At 45.2% G+C, this 22,418-nt stretch overlaps 1 protein-coding gene across 1 annotated transcript in view; it reads left to right on the top strand.

Annotated features, from left to right (window-relative positions):
* Positions 1–22,418, top strand: part of NBAS (NBAS subunit of NRZ tethering complex) — an 892,343-nt gene that overhangs the window by 454,422 nt on the left and 415,503 nt on the right. The window lies entirely within an intron of this gene.

Consider the following 22,418-nt stretch of genomic DNA (forward strand, 5'->3'; position numbering starts at 1 on the left):
TACTACTATTATTTAGCATTTCTATAGCGCTACAAGGCATAAGCAGCGCTGCACAAACATAGAAGAAAGACAGTCCCTGCTCAAAGAGCTTACAGTCTAATAGACAAAAAAAATAAATAAAGTAAGCAAATCAAATCAATTAATGTGAACGGGAAGGAAGAGAGGAGGGTAGGTGGAGGCGAGTGGTTACGAGTCAAAAGCAATGTTAAAGAGGTGGGCTTTCAGTCTAGATTTAAAGGTGGCCAAGGATGGGCAAGACGTAGGGGCTCAGGAAGTTTATTCCAGGCGTAGGGTGCAGCGAGACAAAAGGCGCGAAGTCTGGAGTTGGCAGTAGTGGAGAAGGGAACAGATAAGAAGGATTTATCCATGGAGCGGAGTGCACGGGAAGGGGTGTAGGGAAGGACGAGTGTGGAGAGATACTGGGGAGCAGCAGAGTGAGTACATTTATAGGTTAGTAGAAGAAGTTTGAACAGGATGCGAAAACGGATAGGGAACCAGTGAAGAGTCTTGAGGAGAGGGGTAGTATGAGTAAAGCGACCCTGGCGGAAGACGAGGCGGGCAGCAGAGTTTTGAACCGACTGGAGGGGGGAGAGGTGACTAAGTGGGAGGCCAGCAAGAAGCAGATTGCAGTAGTCTAAACGAGAGGTGACATGGGTGTGGATGAGGGTTTTGGTAGAGTGCTCGGAAAGAAAGGGGCGGATTTTACGGATGTTGTAAAGAAAGAAACGACAGGTCTTGGCAATCTGCTGGATATGAGCAGAGAAGGAGAGAGAAGAGTCAAAGATGACCCCAAGGTTTCGAGCTGAGGAGACGGAGAATGAGAGAGCCATCAACAGAAATAGAAAACGGGGGGAGTGGGGAGGTGGGTTTGGGGGGAAAAATGAGAAGCTCGGTTTTGGTCATATTTAATTTCAGGTGGCGTTGAGACATCCAGACAGCAATGTCAGACAAGCACGCTGAAACTTTGGTTTGGATGCAAGGTGAGATATCAGGGGTAGAAAGGTAGATTTGGGAGTCATCAGCATAGAGATGGTAGGAAAAGCCATGGGATGAGATTAATGAACCAAGGGAAGAAGTGTAGATAGAAAAGAGGAGGGGACCAAGAACAGAACCCTGAGGTACGCCGACAGGCAGAGGGATAGAAGTAGAAGAGGATCCACCAGAGTGAACACTAAAGGTGCGGAGGGAGAGGAAGGAAGAGAACCAGGAAAGGACAGAGCCCTGGAATCCAAGTGAGGACAGGGTATCGAGAAGTATGCTGTGATCGACAGTGTCAAAAGCAGCGGAAAGATCAAGAAGAATGAGGATGGAATATTGACCTCTGGATTTAGCCAGTAATAGGTCATTGGAGACTTTAGTAAGCGCAGTTTCGGTTGAGTGGAGAGGGCGAAAACCAGATTGTAGTGGGTCAAGAATAGCATGTGAGGAGAGAAAATCAAGGCAGCGGCAGTGAACAGCAAGCTCAAGTAATTTGGAGAGAAAAGAAAGGAGGGAGATGGGTCGGTAATTAGAGGGACAAGTAGGGTCGAGTGAAGGTTTCTTAAGGAGAGGTGTGACCACAGCATGTTTAAAGGCAGCAGGGACAGTCACAGTGGAAAGTGAGAGGTTGAGAATGTGACAGATAAAAGGAATAAGAGCAGGAGCGATGGCATTAAGAAGGTGGGTGGGAATGGGATCAGAGGAACAGGTGGTACATTTTGAGGAAGAAAGGAGAAGTGTAGTTTCCTCAATAGTAACTTCATGAAAGGAGGAAAGGGAATGAGGGGAAGGAGAGAGAGGGGAACGGACTAGTGGAGGGAGAGGTGGTGAGGTAGAGAAAGCAAGGTTTATCTTTTGAACCTTGTTGTGAAAGAATTCAGCAAGGGTCTGAGGAGATAATGAAGGGGGAGTTGGGGGAGGGGGCACCTTGAGGAGAGAGTTCAATGTGGTGAAGAGAAGTCGAGGATTAGAGCCAAGAGAGTTGGTCAGTTGGATATAATAATCCTGTTTGGCTCGTAAAAGAGCAGATTGGAAGGAGGTCAGCATGAACTTAAAGAGTAAGAAATCAGCAAGGGCCCGAGATTTCCGCCAGAGGCGTTCGGCGGAGCGGGTACAGGAACGTAGGTAGCGGATATTAGAAGTCAGCCAAGGTTGGGGTTTTGTACGCCTTACAGGGCGGGTCATCAAAGGTGGAAGAGTGTCTAAGGCAGAGGGTGTAGAGTATTGTTTTAGGAAGAAACAGCCTCGTTGACAGACGTGGATGGTGCCACAGTAGAGAGGAGGTTTGAAACATGGGAGGATAGAGATGAAGGGTCAATATCGTGAAGATTCCTAGATAAATTAGATAAGATAGGACGGGACTGGGAGGGAGGAGATTTAAGTGTGAAAGTTATAAGATGGTGATCAGAGGAGGGAAGATCAGAGGCAAGGAAACTAGAGGGTGAACAGTTGGAGGAGAAGATGAGATCAAGACAGTGACCATTTTGATGAGTGGGGGAGGTGGAGCATAGTTGGAGATTAAAGGACGACGTTAAAGCAAGTAACTTGGAAATATAAGAGTTGGAAGGATCATTAGCAGGAATATTAAAGTCACCAAGGATGAGAGAGGGGGAGGAAGGATCATGGAAGAAGGCAAGCCAGGTGTCAGAGTCACTGAGAAAGGATGAAAGGGACTTATTAGGGGGACGATAAATGACCACTATTCGAAGAGGCAGAGGAGAGAAAAGGCGGATAGAGTGGACTTCAAAGGAGGAAAAACAGTGAGATTGAGGTGGAAGAAGGGGTTGAAATCTGGAGGAGGGAGAGAGAAGTAGTCCAACACCGCCCCCACGGCCGGCAGGTGAGGAGTATGTGAAAATAGATAACCGCCATGGCACAGGGCTGCGACTGAAGCAGAGTCATCAGGGCAGAGCCAGGTTTCTGTTATGGCGAGCAGATGGAGGTGACGCGAGATAAAGAGGTCCTGGATATAGGCGAGTTTGTTACAGATAGAGCGGGCATTCCATAGGGCGCAAGAGAAGGGCAGAGAAGAGGAGGGGAGTAGAGAAATAGAGATGAGGTTAGAGAGGAGGTCGCGGTGAGATCTGTAGAGTTGGGATAATAGTTGGTGAGGGGGGCCAGGATTAGGATTGATGTCACCTGCTGAGAGTAAGAGAAGGAGTAAAAGAGAGCGGAGGAGAGTAGGAGAGGTGTGGCCACGAAGGCGTCAAAGGCGAGAGGTATTTAGGTGGAATGGGGAAGGCAAAATGGACGGAAGAAAGAGGCGGAGATTAAAAGCCAAGAGGGAGGAAGAGGGTATGAGAGAAGGTGAGGTGATGAAGTCGATGGATGGGCAGTGAGTTCCTGTAGCGGAGAGAGAGGTAGGGGGTGAGGGAAAAGATTAGGAAGGGACAGGGCTAGGAAGAGAATGTGAATAGGGGCCATAAATGACTGAGGTACTTTAGCAACTGGGAAGAAGATTAGATGTAAAGAGAAAAATGCCCCGCGCGCCGTTAGGTACGCGGCACCTAGAGCGGAGGTCCTGAGTGGATCGGAGTGGACCTGGGTGTCACCCCGGAGAAGGCTGTAAGGATATGCAGATGAGCTGCAAGTCCTCCACTGCACCTGAAAGGCAGCCGGTGGTAGAGCTGGGCACCTCTCAGCTGAGGAAAGACTTACCAGGGGTTAGGCCGAAGCCAGCATTCCTCCCCCTGTAGAGGAGAGAATCGCGGGACATGGATGGGAGGGCAGGGAAGAGGAGAATCACTGGACATGGAGGGGAGGGAAGAATTGATGGATATGGAGAGAGAGAAAGAGAAAAAATATAGCTTACATGACAGCCTTCCTAGGGCCCGTTTCATTGTTGAGGAAATGGGCATGGTTCCACTAGTTTTTACATAATTTTAGGTATGGTTCTCTAGCACATTAGAAAAATTGATTAGACTGTCAATATTATGGCTATCACTATAACTATCATTCAGCAGCTTTTATAGGAAGTCTATATCACTTGTCAGTCAAATCTTCAGAGAAATTCAGTTGCACCCTCCTTTATTTGTAGAGCAAGACTGAATATTTAAAGAGTGCAGATCTTGCAAGACAGCTTGCTGAAATGTGAACAAAAGTTCATCTATGGTCTGTGTCCCAGAAACACCAAAGAAAGATCATGATTAAGTAAATAATATCACGTTCATTGTTGATTTAAATCTTGAATTGATAATGAATGTGACTGCTGGGCAGACTAGATGGACCATTCAGATCTTTATCTGCCATCACTTACTATGTTACTATTACTACTACTAGTTATCATTTCTATAGTGCTACTAGATGTACGCTACGCTGTACACTTGAACGTGAAGAGACAGTCCCTGCTTGACAGAGCTTACAACAGGACAAATAAGATGTTTGTTGAGCCCTTCTAAGGAGCATAGATTAGGAGCATTCACAGTTGTGTGTGGTCTTTTATTTAGAAAGGCTTTTTTTGGATGTTGATTTAATTTGTGTTTAGCTTTTGATGTTTTAAAATGTGATTTGCTCTCTATGCTAAACAACAGAGACTGTTCTATTGAAGTTGTCACAATAAATGGAGACTTTGCTTTGTTAGAAGAGGTTTTCCAACAGTTTTACATTCCCTCGTGGACTCCTCATGACATGTTGAAAACCTCTCATTCCATATTGATGAATCATTGTTTAATGCGAGGTAAAAAAAAACAAGATGTCTGTCATTTGCAATTTGCTTGTAGATAGGATGTGTGTTGTATTACTGAAATGTGGCGATCAAGCGCTGAATCTATTAGTTTAATCTACCTCATACCCCATATTCAGTATAGCATCAGTCGTGTCAGAGAAAATAAAAAAGAAATAGTGTTTTATTTTAAAAACCCTAGTTAGGCATATGGATGTATCGCTTGAGAATAATTGTGAAGTAGTAATTTTAACCTCAAATGTATTGAATTTAAGTCTTATTTCTCTACCTTTACTTGTTTACTTGTTACTTGAAGCTTTACTTGTTTTAAAGGTTGATGTCACTTACTGGTTATTCTCTATCACTTTAAACTTCATATCGATGAAGTCCTTATCCAAAAGATAATGGAGTATATTTATTCGTTAAGACTTATTTGGGGTTCCCGTAATTCAGTGTGCTATTTGAAATCTGGGACATATTTTAGATCTGCTGTTAGTACTTATTGAAAATAAGATGCTGCAGGATTTGACTATTTTTCCTGTTCCATGGTCAGACCACTTTTTAATTCAAAATTAGGCTTCAGATGTATTCTGTGGTCTGTCCTGTAGATTAGAGACCTAAAGCGAGTCACCCTTCAGTAGATGTGAAATGGTTTAAGACAAGAACATACGAATTGTCATACTGTGTCTGATCAATGGTCCTTCAAGCCCTGTATCCTGTTGTCCAAGAGTACCTTATCCAACCTGTCAGGTTCCCAAAAATTAGCTAGAATCCATGCTGCTTACTCCCAGGGATAAGCAATGCCTTACCTGTATCTCCCTAAATAATAGTTTATGGACTTTTCATCCAGGAACAAAAATTCCAAAGCTTAAATTACATAAGACTAGCCGTACTAGGTTAGACCAATGCTCCATCTAGCCCAGTATCCTCCTTCCAACAGTGGCCAATTCATGTCACAAGTACCTGACAGAATCCCAAATAGTAGCAAGATTCATGCTACTGATCCCAGAGAAAAACAGTGAATTTCCCCATGTCTTTCTCAATAGCAGACTATGGATTTTTTCTCCAGGAATTGTCCAAACCTTTTTTAAACCTAGATACACTAACCGCTGATACCACATCCTCTGGCAACGAGTTCCAGAGCTTAACTATTCATTGAGTGAAAAAATATTTCCTCCTTTTTATTTTAAAAGTAGTACCTTGTAACTTCCTTGACTGTCCCCTTGTCTTTCTACTTTTTTAAAGAGTAAAAAAATCAGTTCACTTCTACACACTCAACACCACTCAGGATTTTATAGACCTCAATCATATCCCCACTCATCCTTCTCTTTCCCAAGTTGAAAAGCCCTAACCTTCATAGCCTTTCCTCATATGGAAGGAGTTTCATCCCCTTTATTGTTTTGGCCGCCCTTCTTAGAACCCGCTGTATCTTTTTTGAGATACTGTGACTAGAGATGAACGCAATACTTAGTGAGGACACCATGGAGTGATACAAAGCCATCATGATATTCTTGGTTTTATTTTGCATCAGTTTCCTAATAATTCCTAGCATCCTGTTTGCTTTTTTGGCTACCACCACTCACTGGTCAGAAGTTTTCAGCATATTCTCTAATGTGGCACCTAGATCTTCTTCTTCTTGTGTGCTGACTCCTAAGGTGGATCCTATCATCAGGTAACTGTGATTCGTATTATTCTTCTCAATGTGCATCACTTTGCATTTGTTCACATTAAATTTCATCTGCAGTTTGGATGCCCAGTCTTCTAGTTTCCTAAGATCTTCCTTCAATTTTTCACAATCGTTTTGACAGCTTTGAATAGTTTTGTGTCATCTGCAAATTTAATGACCTCACTTGTTTTTCCGAATTCCAGATCATGTATAAATATGTTAAATAGCACCGGTACCAGTACAGATCCCTGTGGCACTCCACTATTAACCATCCTCCTTTCAGAAAAAATGGCCATTTAACCCCTACCCTCTGTTTTCTGTCCAATAACCAATTCCTAATCCACAGAAGGGCATTTTCTTCTATCCCATGACTCTTTAATTTTCTTAGGAGTCTCTTATGAGGAACTTTGTCAAAAGCTTTCTGAAAATCTAGATACACTACATCAACAGGCTAACCTTTATCCACATGTTTATTTACACCTTCAAAGAAATGAAGCAAATTGTTGAGGCAAGACTTCCCTTGGCAGAACCCACGGATTTCCTCACAGGGTTTCTCCTTCTGATGTACCTGAAAAAGTATTATTATGAGTTTTGTCTCCACAGCAAGTTTTTCTTCATATTCTCTTTTAGCCTTCTTTATCGGTGCTTTGCATCCAGCTTGAAACAGCTTATGTTGCTTCTTATTTTCTTCATTTGGATCCTTTTTCCTTTCTGTGAAGGATGCTCTTTTAACCATGCTGGCTGTCATTTGCTCTTCTTTCCACATTTGTTAATAACGTGGAATACATCTAGTCTGGGTTTCCACTGTAGTATTTCTAAACAGTGTCCATGCCTGATTTAAAGTCCTAACCTTTGCTGCCAAGCATTTTCAGCTTCTTTATAACCATTTTCCTCATTTTTGTCATGGTCACCCTTTGAAATTTGAGGGATCCTTTTACTAAAGTGTGCTGAAAAATGACCTGTGGTAGCGTAGGCATGGGTTTTGGGCGTGTGCAGATCCATTTTTCAGCGTACCTGTAAAAAATGGCAGTTTAAAATTTTTGCCGAAAATAGACGTACAGCAAAATAAAAATTGATGCACGTCCATTTTGGATCTGAGACCTTACCGCTGGTTATTGATTTAGTGGTAAGGTCTCACGCGTTAACTGGGCGGTAATGACCAATGCAAGTAGAATGCCACTTGACAAGCATAGCCGACATATGTCAGAAAATAAAAATTATTTTTCGGATGTGCGTAGCGGATGCACGTCAAAAATGAAATTACCACAAGGGCCACGCGTTAGCTGGGCGGTAACTCTATGCATGTTGGGCATGTAGGCGCCTACGTGGCTTAGTAAAAGGGTTCCTGAATGATGCGCCAGTAGATTTCTTTAGTGATTTCACTCAAGATAGCATTTCTAATTTGATCATGTTATGGTCACTGTTTCCCGGTGGATCGAACACCATTACCTCTCGTACCATGCCCTGCATTCCACTAAGGTCTAGATCTAAAATAGCTCCCCTTTTTGTTAGTTTTTTGACCAGTTGCTCCAAGATGCACTCATTTATTGCATCTAAAAATTTTACCTCGCTAGCGCTCCCTGATTAAGCATTTATCCAGTCAATATTGGGGTAATTTAAATCACTCATTATTATAATGTTGCCCAATTTGCAAGCTTTCCTAAATTTCTGTAAACATTTGTTCATTTGTCTGTTCTGTTCCAGTGGACGTAATACAGCCCTACCAGTATACTCTTTCCCTGTACACATGGAATTTATATCCACAAGGGTTGCATTCTGCTATCTGTTTCATGTAGAGTATTTATTTTGTTTGACTCAATTCCTCTTTAGCATATAGCACAACCCCCCTCCAATTTGATCCACTCTATCATTGCAATATAATTTGTACCCTGATATGCCTATCATATCTACCTCTTCATTTAGTTCTATATACTCCAACTCTCCCATCTTATTTTTTAGGCTTCTAGCATTTGTATATAGACACTTCCAATTGTGTTTTTTCCTAGCATCTACCAGTTGCTTTAAAGTTGACGGGGTTCACTTACCCAAGGACAACAGAAACTGCAGTTCTGTTGTATCCTCTTAATGATATGAGGATATCTTAAAGTACATACTAAATCAGGTGTATTCTCTTTTATTGCGCTATCAAGAGTTCACTCCTGGGAACATCCATAGCGTTATGAAGTCCTTCTACACAACGTTTAGGATAACCTCTTCTTGCAAATCTTTCGGTTATAATGGCCGATTGTTCTTTGAAGTCATCAAATTCAGAACAAAGTTTCTTCAAATGTAAGAATTGACAGGCAGGTTCTGTTTAAGACATGGATTATGAAAACTTGAGTAATACAAAAAGGCATTCCTATCTGTTGGTTTGTGGTAAAGGGGGTTCTAAAGCTCACTACATATCCCCCTGTGATTTGAATGCACTGCGGACGAACAACAAAGAAAAATGTTTAGAAAATGGATTTTGAAAATAGCGATTTGAATTTTTTGGCAAACAAAATATCCAAATGCTACTTTATGCCACTTTTTAATCGAGCCCCTGAGTGTGGCACAAAACATCTTTAGAGGTTTGCTTTCTTAATAATCATTCATTGAAAATATTGTCTCTATTGTAATTTCTCACTGAAGATGAGCCTTATATGTTGGATTAAATAAAATTCTTATTCCAGTTTGTAATGTAAATATCTTATTAGTGGTGGTCTTTATTGTAGCACAAACAATAGAGACCCGACATGAGTCCGTGTTTCCGCAGGTGTACCACCTGCTTCAGGGGTCACATACAAACACTGTGTATAAAACAATACATTTTGAATTGGAAATACAATCTTAAAAAACATTAGATTATAAATTAGAAATACAGTCTTAAAAACAATATATATATATATAAATTTGACTGTGTGTAGGAAGGTATGACATATTGCAAGTGGACTACCAACATAAAAATATAAAATGCATACAAGTGGTCAAACACTGCCATATCTACATGCTGGAGAATAAATAATATAATATCAAAAGTCATCTAAATGCAGAATTATATGAAAAGACAAACATGAAATGGACATATTGGTGTCTATTAAGTAAAATCTGATACATATAGTTAAAATTCTAAAATAAAACATACCCTATGAACGTGAAAAACAAAATCAAAACCAACCTCTATGGATCTGTTGTGTTTTGTACTTGGTGCAACATGCTGTATAACCAGCTTGAGGATGTGTCTGTCACAAAGGGATAAATATATGAAACCACTATGCAAGCTAACTAAGAATATATATCATCAAGGAGCTCCGGATCTTAATCCAGATAGGAACCCAATAAAAGACTAACCCCCCTGCTTACTAAACCACGCTAGCACCGACACAGCTCATTCACTTCGAATGGGCTGTGTCAACATTGCTGTGCAGCAGCATCTAGCGTGGCTTAGTAAACAGGGTGTTGGGGGGGGGGGGGGGGGGGCAATAGTGCTAAAAGCTGCCATACTCAAAGAATATACAAAGAGCACATCAAATAAAACAAATAAATACAAGGTCCACAAAAACAAAACTATTAGTGTAAAATGAAGACGTGGCATAGCGGACAACCAAGATATTAACCAAGTAAAATTATATGAAATATCAGTCATAATCACCGGTCAAACATAACCAATTAAGGCAGAACGCTGGCTGTGTAAAAAAAAAATAAGCGCCAATCTTGTCGTTTTTACAAACTGAAACAGCAGCAAAATACACTTGAATGCACTCTTAAAAACTGATAGTTAAACCCACTATGATTATATATAAACCGGCATTAATAAAAGGTTATGAGTTCTGGGTTCACTTACCCGAGGACAACAGAAACTGCAGTTCTGTTGCATCCTGTTAATGATATGAGGATATCTTAAAGTACATTCTAAATCAGGTGCATTTTTTTTATTGCACCATATTATTCTTTGTAAATAAGTAAATGTAGGAAACTAAGTGCATGTGTGTCGTACCTCATCTTAAAAAATAAATGTGGATCTTTCTCTTTCAGCCACTTCGAAAAAAAAGCTTTCCAAAGTAATGGAATCACCATGCCATAATAAAAAAAAATATCAATATAGTGTCTGTAAAAAATAACATTAGACTTAAAAGGGTGGTCACTTAAAATGTAACTCTTCAAAATGTGCACCATGTAAGTTCACTACATCAGGAGCCATTGCTGCACCCATCACAGTGCCGCATATTTGTAAGTAAAATTTGTCTAAAAAATGAAAGTAGTTCTTCATGAGAGCTATGGTGGCTAGAGTTAGGATAAACCTATTCAGGATCCTCTGATTCATAGCACAAGATTGGAGAGTGGTTTCAATGATGTTAAGAGTTTATAATTGGGGGATATTAGTATAGAGAGCATCTATGTCCAAGGTAACGAGAAGAACATCATGCAGATCGTTACTAAAACCATCTAGGAAAGGAAAGGGGGAGGTATGCACCTGGGAGCAATTTTTGAAGTCCATTGCAGTGCCCCCTAGGGTGCCCGGTTGGTGTCCTGGCATGTCAGGGGGGCCAGTGCACTACAAATGCTGGCTCCTCCCTCGACCAAAAGGCTTGCATTTCGCTGGGTTTGAGATTTTCCGGGCCCGCTTTCCATTATGGCCAAATACTGAACCCGGCCATCTGTAAACCCAGCGATCTCAACATTCGACCTAAATGTTGAGATTTAGCCGGCGCCAACCGTATTATTGAAGGAAAAGATGGCCGGCCATCTTTTTCGAAAATACGGTTGGCTCCGCCCATTTACGGAGCCGGCCCCGGAGATGGCCAGCGCCATTCGATTATGTCCCTCTACGTGTAATGATATGGTGTTCCTAAAACAAACAAAAAAAAAACCCAATCAAAATTGGTTGCGCTGCCTGAAATAAGTCATTATCATGAAAACAGCATCAGAAACAATAATGGTGACATCTGAAAATGTTTCTAAATATGATCAAATAATCTTTTAAACTGAAAAATGATGTTTAAAAAAAACCAGTGCTAATGTTACATCCATAAGTAACTGCAGTCGATAAAACATAACATCATCAGTATTAATGGAAGGGATTGCAAGTGTGTAGTATTTATCTATGCAATTTACATGGTCACTGTATCAACATAAAAATGTCCATTAAATGAAAAATTAAAAAATAATAATAAATGAAGGTCCACTACAAGGCAACACAAGTTACTGAAAAAAACATAATTGTTAAATCCTCTGACAATATAATAAAATATTAAAGTAATGTAAAATATTATAATAAAATGTTGTTTTAATCCCAAAAATATATTATTTAAAACGCAAACATTTTTTTTTCAAGGTACTTGAAAATAAACTATCTTCAAATACTCACTAAAAGTTCACATGGGCTAGTGTAACGATCAAAAAAACGGGCAAATCTCATTGTTAAGTCCTGCTGGAGCAACGGTATTCATTTCGTATCGGGTCTGTCTTGGAATATTGGCAGTTGTTAATAAAGAATCGTGTCCCATTTCCGAAGGCTCTTGGTGTTTCTGTGTTTTTCTAGAGACACAAAACCATCTGCAAGGAAATTTTAATTTAAACAAAGCTCCTAAGTTGAGAACTCTTGGTTTAAGCACCAGGAATTCTCTTCTTCTTTTTTGTGTCTCTCTGGCCAAATCCCAAAAAAGTGCATTAATGTGACGAAAATAGGCTCGAAAAATGTTTTTTCTGTTTTCAAAGCGAAAGACACCAAAAGCGTGATTCTTTCAGTCACCACCTCTAATGAACTCTCTAAGAATTCAGTCAAATTTAGTTCAGGAACAGATTGAGGTTGCACATTAGGAGGTCTTGAAGAACCTGCTACCGTGTTTCCCCGAAAATAAGACACTGTCTTATATTAAATTTTGCTCCCCAAGACCTGCTAGGTCTTATTTTCAGGGGAGGCCTTATTTTTCGGGGAAACATCGGGGTCACCCCCCCACCCGAGATCGCCGGCTCCCCCCCTCGATCGGCGGCTCCCCCTGCCCTCAGTCGCTCCCGGAACTAACCTCTTAAATGCTTCCTTTCACTATTCATCTTCGCACTCGCCGCAAGCAGCAGGGCAGGCCACTCCTTCCTTCCATGTCCCGCCCTCGCCTGACGTAACGTAACGTCAGGAGAGGGCGGGACATGGAAGGAAGGAGTGGCCAGCCCTGCTGCTTGCGGCGAGTGCGAAGATGAATAGTGAAAGGAAGCATTTAAGAGGTTAGTTCCGGGAGCGACTGAGGGCAGGGGGAGCCGCTGATCGAGGGGGGGAGCCGGCGATCTCGGGTGGGGGGGTGACCCCGATGTTTCCCCGAAAATTAAGGCCTCCCCTGCTAGGTCTTATTTTCGGGGGAGGCCTTATATTTTCAAATTGCAGCAAGACCTCTACTAGGTCTTACTTTCAGAGGATGTCCTATTTTCGGGGAAACACGGTATATATTTTCTTACTATGGGTGTCAAGAAATGTATTAAATGTATCAAGAAATGTATTAAGTTATGTCCAATAAAAAAGGTATCATCTTATTTTCTTTTCCATGTTTTATTTTGTTTGATTTCTATTGGTAACCTTAAGAGTGGACTAACACGGCTACCACACTCCTTTACTATGGGTGGAAAGCCCTCCATTGGTATTCCTAATATTTCTCCAAAGTATTTTTTAATATGTCCAAAGCAGGTATTATTGGAGATTTAGGAAAATTTATAAATATTAGATTGTTTCTACGACCTTGATTTTCCAGGAATTCAAGTTTACGAACTTGAATATTCTACTCTTTTATAAGCATTGTTGTAACATTCTGCAGTTGGGCAACTTCTCCCTTCAAAACTGTTATTTGATTTGCTTGATCCTGAATATTTTCGGACAGATTTTGAATAGTCTGTTTCAGTCCCATAACTTCTCCTTTAAAGGAGTTTGAAATAGATGTGAGAGTGGAGTTCAAACCTTGTATAGCGTCCCACAACGACTCCATCGTCACAACAGCTGGTCTCAACAAACCTCCGTTCCCACTGGAAGTTAAACCCTGAGCAGAAGAAGAGAAGAACAGCACTCCTGGTATCCCCTCCGTTGTCAATCCACTCGGAGTTGGGGCATCGCAAGGTCCTCCTCCCACAGCAAGCGCCGGCTCATCAATCACCTCCGCTCGCTGTAACTCCATCGGCGCCGTATCTCTTCCGGGTTGCAGGGGAGCTGTGCAAGAGGGGGAGGGCTCAGTGACGCTCCCTCTATGCTATGGTCCGTGTCCGACGATGAGGAACCCATCGAGGCGAGCCTCTGTTTCCCAAGTGCTTTCACCCCAAAGTTTTCTAAAGTTGCTTGGCGCGTAGGAGGGATCATTGCCAGGGTTGAGGAGGTAAGTCCCCTGGCTTTCTTTTTTCGTTTCCCCATCATATCATATGGGGAAATCTCCTTAGCGTTTGGCTGCTTCAGATTTTCTCAGGAGCTCAGAACACACAAGCTTCTCTAGACGCCATCTTAGATCTCATGTCCCATGACTGGAGATTTAAATTCAGAGCCTGTTGGGCTCGGGGTAGAATTCCAATTGCACCCAAGGTTCTTTATTTAGAAGTTATTTTAGATTCTGGTTTAACAACAATGCCTTAAATGAGGAATTTGGTTAAATTTGTTTTTGTTTTTTTTAACATTGAGAATGTTACATTGACGTTAATTTTATTTGCAAGTTTTTTTTCATATGGTGCTGCAGTCTTTGCTGTTTCCAGTTTTGCATTATTACAATATCCTGACAGCTAAAGCATTGAAAAAACTACAGTATACAGAAAATGCAGCAGCAAGGATTCTGCTAAGCTGTCATTTTGGGTTTTTTCCCTGTAATTATTATGTCTATGAAGACAACTCCCTTAATGTCTTCACAATAAAAATTCAGGAGCACAAAGGAAGGGAAAGCTTTCAAAATTAGAATGATCAAACACTTTGAGACCAACACCAAAGAACACAGTAGAGATATTGGCTTTCTCACTCTTTATCAGATACAAGGCCTTGGAACTGTAATTTATTACTGCCTTATCACTTCTTTCACCCCTCCTCCCTTTCACTGAGCTGTATTACCATATGCAGACAACCTAAACCTAGATGTTTGTTCTATTTAAATGTCACTGCAGCATGCTGATGAAGGGATGTGACAAAGGAATGTGTCCCTTTGCACACCCCTTCAAAAGTGGCCTTTGGGTAGCTTGTAAATTTAATATGATTAAATGTAATAGTATTCCGATTTCTGATTATTTAACTGCTACATTTTTTCTGCAGTTGGCTCCTCATCAATCTGAAGAAGTATGTAGGAGTAGTCACTATGATGGGTTGAATTATCAAAAATTTTGTAATAGCCCTTCAGTTCTAACTTCTGTGAAATGCTTCTCCAGTAATTTTGAAATTTAATTCGGCACTTTAATTTGGCTTAACCAAATATAGTTCTAGGCATATTACAACAAACAAACAAACAAACAATATAGAGACAGCAAATAGGAAGTGATAAGCATCAAATTAAAAATACATTTGTTCAATTAGTTACTCAGGATTTTAGGTTACAAAAAAATCAACAAAACATCCAGATCTTCACAGAATATCTAAAACTTGCATATTTGAAATAACTCTAGTGTTCAATGGCAGTAAATTCCAAAATTCAGACTATCCAAGGAATATTTATTTTGTCGGGATTGATTTTTAAATGGAGTGAACACATCCACTCATCTAAAACTTAGGGGTCTTTTACTAAGGTGCGCTAAATGCTGAGACGCCCATTATGGGTGTCTTGATGTTTAGCACTAGCTGACTTCTAGCATGAGCCAAAAATACTAGTGTACCTTAGTAAAAGACCCCCCTAATCTTCTCATCTAAAACTTAATACTGAAAAAACTAAGTTATTTGATGTAGTTAAAACGTTAAAGAAATTTCCAGTTGTATTTCTATCAGTGATGGGGTCCCTCTTAAAGCTGAGAAATTCTTAAGTGTCTTGGGTGTATTGTTAGACTTTCCCTTGAGCATGGAACCTCAGATTAATTATCAAAGAAGATTTTTTTTCAAGTTTAAACAATTGCATTTAGTTTGACCATTTTTTTCTAATAATCACTTTCTCCGAGGACAAGCAGGCTGCTTGTTCTCACTGATGGGTGACGTCCACGGCAGCCCCTCCAATCGGAAACTTCACTAGCTAGTCCTCGCCCGCTCATGCGCACCGCGCATGCGCGGCCGTCTTCCCGCCCGAACCGGCTCGTGTTCGTCAGTCTTCTTTTGTCCGCGCTCGGTACGGTCGTGTTTTCGCCGTGTCGTGCCCTGCAAAGTCGACCTCGCGCGTTCTCTTTGTGTTAAAAAAAAAAAAAAAAAACCATTCTGTGTGTGGAAAGGGACTCTTCGGTCTCTTTTCCCCCGATATTTCCAGCTTTTTCGCCCCGGTAAGTTTTCTTTCGTCGTCGGGGTAGGCCGCTTTTAGGCCTCGGGTCGAAGTTTTCTTCCCCTTGTTTTTGTGGTGCCTTTTCCGCCATTTCGACTTTTGATCTCGCCGGCGTGATTTTTCCGCCCATGACATCGAAGTCTCCCAGCGGCTTCAAGAAGTGCACCCAGTGCGCCCGGGTCATCTCGCTCACTGACAGGCACGCGTCGTGTCTTCAGTGCTTGGGGTCTGGGCACCGCCCGCAGGCCTGTAGTCTGTGTTCCCTTTTGCAAAAGCGGACTCAGGTAGCGAGATTGGCCCAGTGGAACGTTTTGTTCTCGTGCTCTTTGTCGACATCGGCACCGGGGGTATCGAGTGCATCGACGTCTTCAGCGTCCAGACCTTCATCCTCGGCCGCCAGTGCATCGAGTGCATCGAGGCAGCGGCCCTCTGCATCGGCGCTGAGACATCGGACAGCTGCGTCGACGTCGGTGGTACCGGGACCTCGTCTGCTGATGTCGTCGGACGGTGGTGCTTCGTCTGGAGTGCAGGTGAGGGCTGTCCATTCCCCTGCTGGTGGTGGTGAGCCTTCGGGTGGGTCTCCCCCTACCCTGAGGGCTCCTGCGGTACAGCCCCCCGAGACCGACCTCCTTCGGCCTCGGCCCCGAGGAAGCGACGGCTGGATTCTGCGTCCTCGTCGGTGCCGGGAAGCTCCGGTGACATGCTTCGTTCCAAGAAGTTGAAGAAGCATCGTCATCGGTCTCCTTCCCGTGTCGGCACCGAGAGCTCTGGGTCGCCGAGGGAGTCGGCACCCAGTAGGCATCGGCACCGAGAGGACCGCTCACCCTCTGTTCAGGAGGTGTCGATGCGCTCCACTCTGGACAGCCCGGAACAGCCTCCACGCCCGGAACAGGTTCTGACGTCGACGCCTGCATCGACCTCCATGCCTTTCTCTGCAGCCGCTCTGAACGAGAGCCTCCGGGCCGTTCTCCCAGAGATTCTGGGAGAGCTGTTGCGCCCTACCCCTCCAGTACCGGCGGTGCTTGCGCCACCGGTACCGTCGAGTGTGGCGCCGGCTGGTCCATCGCCCGGGGTGAGGTCTCCGGCGTCGGTGCCACGTGCGGTACCGGCTGCCGTCGCCTCCCAGGAGGGCTCCCCGACTACGTCGGCGGAGGGAGCTACGCCGATGCGGGCGAGGGAGTCTACCTCTCGACGCCCCCATCGTGAACGTGGCTCCACAGAGTCGAGTCGGGCACGGTTGCAGACACAGGTCCGTGAACTTGTGTCTGACACCGAGGGTGAGGCCTCGTGGGAAGAGGAAGAAGACACCAGATATTTCTCTGACTAGGAGTCTGAGGGTCTTCCTTCCGATCCCACTCCCTCTTCTGAGAGACAGCTTTCTCCCCCCGAGAGTCTGTCTTTCACTTCCTTTGTCCGGGAGATGTCTACGACCATCCCCTTCCCGGTGGTTGTGGAGGACGAGCCCAGGGCTGAAATGTTTGAGCTCCTGGACTATCCTTCTCCACCTAAGGAAGCATCCACTGTACCCATGCACCATATCCTAAAAAAGACATTGCTGGCGAACTGGACCAAGCCTCTAACTAATCCCCACATTCCCAAGAAGATCGATTCCCAGTACCGGATCCATGGGGACCCAGAGCTGATGCGCACACAGTTGCCTCATGACTCTGGAGTTGTGGATTTGGCCCTAAAGAAGGCTAAGAGTTCTAGGGAGCATGCTTCGGCGCCCCCGGGCAAGGACTCTAGAACCTTAGACTCCTTTGGGAGGAAGGCCTACCATTCTTCTATGCTCGTGGCCAAAATTCAGTCCTACCAGCTCTACACGAGCATACACATGCGGAACAATGTGCGGCAGTTGGCGGGCTTGGTGGATGCGCTCCCCCCTGAACAAGCCAAGCCTTTTCAGGAGGTGGTCAGGCAGCTGAAGGCGTGCAGAAAATTCCTGGCCAGAGGGGTGTATGACACCTTTGATGTTGCGTCCAGGGCCGCTGCTCAAGGTGTGGTGATGCGCAGACTCTCATGGCTGCGTGCCTCCGACCTGGAGAATAGAATCCAGCAGCGGATTGCGGACTCGCCTTGCCGTGCGGATAATATTTTTGGAGAGAAAGTCGAACAGGTGGTAGAGCAGCTCCACCAGCGGGACACCGCATTCGACAAGTTCTCCCGCCGGCAGCCTTCAGCATCTACCTCTACAGGTAGAAGATTTTTCGGGGGAAGGAAGACTGTTCCCTACTCTTCTGGCAAGCGTAGGTACAATCCTCCTTCTCGACAGCCTGCGGCCCAGGCTAAGCCCCAGCGCGCTCGCTCTCGTCAGCAGCGTGCGCCTCAGCAAGGCCCATCGGCTCCCCAGCAAAAGCAAGGGACGAGCTTTTGACTGGCTCCAGCAGAGCATAGCCGACATCCAAGTATCAGTGCCGGGCGACCTACCAGTCGGGGGGAGGTTAAAAGCTTTTCACCAAAGGTGGCCTCTCATAACCTCCGATCAGTGGGTTCTCCAAATAGTCCGGCAGGGATACACCCTCAATTTGGCTTCAAAACCTCCAAATTGTCCACCGGGAGCTCAATCCTACAGCTTCCAGCACAAGCAGGTACTTGCAGAGGAACTCTTCGCCCTTCTCAGCGCCAATGCGGTCGAGCCTGTGCCATCCGGGCAAGAAGGGCTGGGATTCTATTCCAGGTACTTCCTTGTGGAAAAGAAAACAGGGGGGATGCGTCCCATCCTAGACCTAAGGGCCCTGCAAAAATATCTGGTCAAAGAAAAGTTCAGGATGCTTTCCCTGGGCACCCTTCTACCCATGATTCAGCAAAACGACTGGCTATGCTCTCTGGACTTGAAGGACGCCTATACGCACATCCCGATACTGCCAGCTCACAGACAGTATCTGCGATTTCAGCTGGGCACACGTCACTTCCAGTACTGTGTGCTACCCTTTGGGCTCGCCTCTGCGCCCAGAGTATTCACGAAGTGCTTGGCTGTAGTAGCAGCGGCACTTCGCAGACTGGGGGTACACGTGTTCCCATATCTCGATGATTGGCTGGTGAAGAACACATCCGAGGCAGGAGCCCTGCAGTCCATGCAGATGACTATTCGCCTCCTGGAGCTACTGGGGTTTGTGATAAATTATCCAAAGTCCCATCTTCTCCCAGTGCAGAGACTCGAATTCATAGGAGCTCTGCTGGATTCTCGGACGGCTCGCGCCTATCTCCCAGAGACGAGAGTCAACAACTTGTTGTCCCTCGTCTCGCGGGTGCGAGCGTCCCCGCAGATCACAGCTCGACAGATGTTGAGATTGCTAGGCCACATGGCCTCCACAGTTCATGTGACTCCCATGGCACGCCTTCACATGCGATCTGCTCAATGGACCCTAGCTTCCCAGTGGTTTCAGGCTGCTGGGGATCTAGAAGACGTGATCCACCTGTCCACGAGTTTTCTCGAATCCCTGTATTGGTGGACGATTTGGTCCAATCTGACTCTGGGACGTCCCTTCCAAATTCCTCAGTCACAAAAAGTGCTGACCACGGATGCGTCTCTCCTGGGGTGGGGAGCTCATGTCGATGGGCTTCACATCCAAGGAAGCTGGTCCCTCCAGGAACGCGATCTGCAGATCAATCTTCTGAAGTTACGGGCGATCTGGAACGCTCTGAAGGCTTTCAGAGATCGGCTGTCCCACCAAATTATCCAAATTCAGACAGACAACCAGGTTGCCATGTATTACGTCAACAAGCGGGGGCACCGGATCTCGCCCCCTGTGTCAGGAAGCCGTCAGCATGTGGCTCTGGGCTCGCCGTCACGGCATGGTGCTCCAAGCCACATATCTGGCAGGCGTAAACAACAGTCTGGCCGACAGGTTGAGCAGGATTATGCAACCTCACGAATGGTCGCTCAATTCCCGAGTGGTGCGCCAGATCTTCCAAGCGTGGGGCACCCCCTTGGTAGATCTCTTCGCATCACGAGCCAACCACAAGGTCCCTCAGTTCTGTTCCAGGCTTCAGGCCCACGGCAGACTGGCATCGGATGCCTTCCTCCTGGACTGAGGGGAGGGTCTGCTGTATGCTTATCCTCCCATACCTCTGGTGGGGAAGACTTTGTTGAAACTCAAGCAAGACTGAGGCACCATGATTCTGATTGCTCCTTTTTGGCCACGTCAGATCTGGTTCCCTCTTCTTCTGGAGTTGTCCTCCGAAGAACCGTGGAGATTGGAGTGTTTTCCGACCCTCATCACGCAGGACGAAGGGGCGCTTCTGCATCCCAACCTCCGGTCCCTGGCTCTCACGGCTTGGGTCTGTCGGAGGGTGTCTCCCGCATCTTGCTTGCTTCCAGGAAAGATTCCACTAAGAGGAGCTACTTCTTTCTATGGAGGAGGTTTGCCGTCTGGTGTGACAGCAAGGCCCTAGATCCTCGCTCTTGTCCTACACAGACCCTGCTTGAATACCTTCTGCACTTGTCTGAGTCTGGTCTTAAGACCAACTCTGTAAGGGTTCACCTTAGTGCAATCAGTGCATACCATTACCGTGTGGAAGGTAAGCCGATCTCAGGACAGCCTTTAGTTGTTCGCTTCATGAGAGGTTTGCTTTTGTCAAAGCCCCCTGTCAAGCCTCCTACAGTGTCATGGGATCTCAATGTCGTTCTCACCCAGCTGATGAAACCTCCTTTTGAGCCACTGAACTCCTGCCATCTGAAGTACTTGACCTGGAAGGTCATTTTCTTGGTGGCAGTTACTTCAGCTCGTAGAGTCAGTGAGCTTCAGGCCCTGGTAGCCCAGGCCCCTTACACCAAATTTCATCATAACAGAGTAGTCCTCCGCACCCACCCTAAGTTCTTGCCAAAGGTTGTGTCGGAGTTCCATCTGAACCAGTCAATTGTCTTGCCAACATTCTTTCCCCGTCCTCATTCCTGCCCTGCTGAACGTCAGCTGCACACATTGGACTGCAAGAGAGCATTGGCCTTCTACCTGGAGCGGACACAGCCCCACAGACAGTCCGCCCAATTGTTTGTTTCTTTTGATCCCAATAGGAGGGGAGTGGCTGTGGGGAAACACACCATATCCAATTGGCTAGCAGATTGCATTTCCTTCACTTACGCCCAGGCTGGGCTGGCTCTTGAGGGTCATGTCACGGCTCATAATGTTAGAGCCATGGCAGCGTCGGTAGCCCACTTGAAGTCAGCCTCTATTGAAGAAATTTGCAAAGCTGCGACGTGGTCATCTGTCCACACATTCACATCTCATTTCTGCCTGCAGCAGGATACCCGACGCGACAGTCGGTTCGGGCAGTCAGTTCTTCAGAACCTGTTCGGGCTTTAGGATCCAACTCCACCCCCCAAGGGCCCTGTTTGTTCTGTTCCAGGCTGCACTCTCAGTTAGTTGGTAAATTTTTTAGGTCAATCTCAGTTATGTCCTCGCCGTTGCGAGGCCCAATTGACCATGGTTGTTGTTTTGAGTGAGCCTGGGGACTAGGGTACCCCATCAGTGAGAACAAGCAGCCTGCTTGTCCTCGGAGAAAGCGAATGCTACATACCTGTAGAAGGTATTCTCCGAGGACAGCAGGCTGATTGTTCTCACAAACCCGCCCGCCTCCCCTTTGGAGTTGTGTCTTCCCTTGCTTTGTTTGCTACTTATGGGACTGACGAACACGAGCCGGTTCGGGCGGGAAGACGGCCGCGCATGCGCGGTGCACATGAGCGCGGGAGGACTAGCAAAGGCCTTTGCTAGTGAAGTTTCCGATTGGAGGGGCTGCCGTGGACGTCACCCATCAGTGAGAACAATCAGCCTGCTGTCCTCGGAGAATACCTTCTACAGGTATGTAGCATTCGCTTTACTGTGATAGCCCAGTTGCTGATTCTTTCTGAACTCGATTGTTGCAATTCTCTTTATTCAGGTGTTTCAGTAAAATCACTACATAAGTACATAAGTAATGCCACCCTTGGAAAGACCAAGGGTCCATCGAGCCCAGCATCCTGTCCATGGCAGAGGCCAGTCCAGGCCAAGGGCACCTGGCAAGCTTCCCAAATTTACAAACGTTCTATACATGTTCGGCGGATGTGGTCCCTCTTCACAAAAGTGGTGATAGGGAAGAAGCTGGAAACTACAGGCCGGTAAGCCTCACTTCGGTTATTGGAAAAGTAATGGAAGCGATGCTGAAGGAAAGGATAGTGAATTTCCTGGAAGCCAATAAGTTGCAAGATCCAAGACAACATGGATTTATCAAAGGGAAATCGTGCCAAACGAACCTCATTGAATTCTTTGATTGGGTGACAGGAGAATTGAATGGATTGAATGGATCCTCAGAAGCTTAGCTGAAATTGGGTGGCGGAGCAGTTGGGGGGAAGAGGGAGTGGTGGTTGGGAGGTGAGGATAGGGGAGGGCAGACTTATACGGTCTGTACCAGAGTCGCTGATGGGAGGCGGGACTGGTGGTTGGGAGGCGGGAAATACTGCTGGGCAGACTTATATGGTCTGTGCCCTGAAAAGGACAGGTACAAATTCAAGGAAAGGTATACACATATGAGTTTGTCTTGGGCAGACTGGATGGACCATGCAGGTCTTTTTCTGCCGTCATCTACTATGTTACTATGTTAATCAGGGACGAGCTATGGACGTAATCTACTTAGATTTCAGCAAAGCTTTTGACACGGTTCCCCACAGGAGGCTCTTAAATAAACTGGAAGGGCTGAAGATAGGACCCGAAGTGGTGAACTGGATTAGGAACTGGTTGACGGACAGACGCCAGAG

This window comes from Microcaecilia unicolor, chromosome 3 (genome assembly GCF_901765095.1).
Source record: "Microcaecilia unicolor chromosome 3, aMicUni1.1, whole genome shotgun sequence".
Lineage (NCBI taxonomy): Eukaryota > Metazoa > Chordata > Amphibia > Gymnophiona > Siphonopidae > Microcaecilia > Microcaecilia unicolor.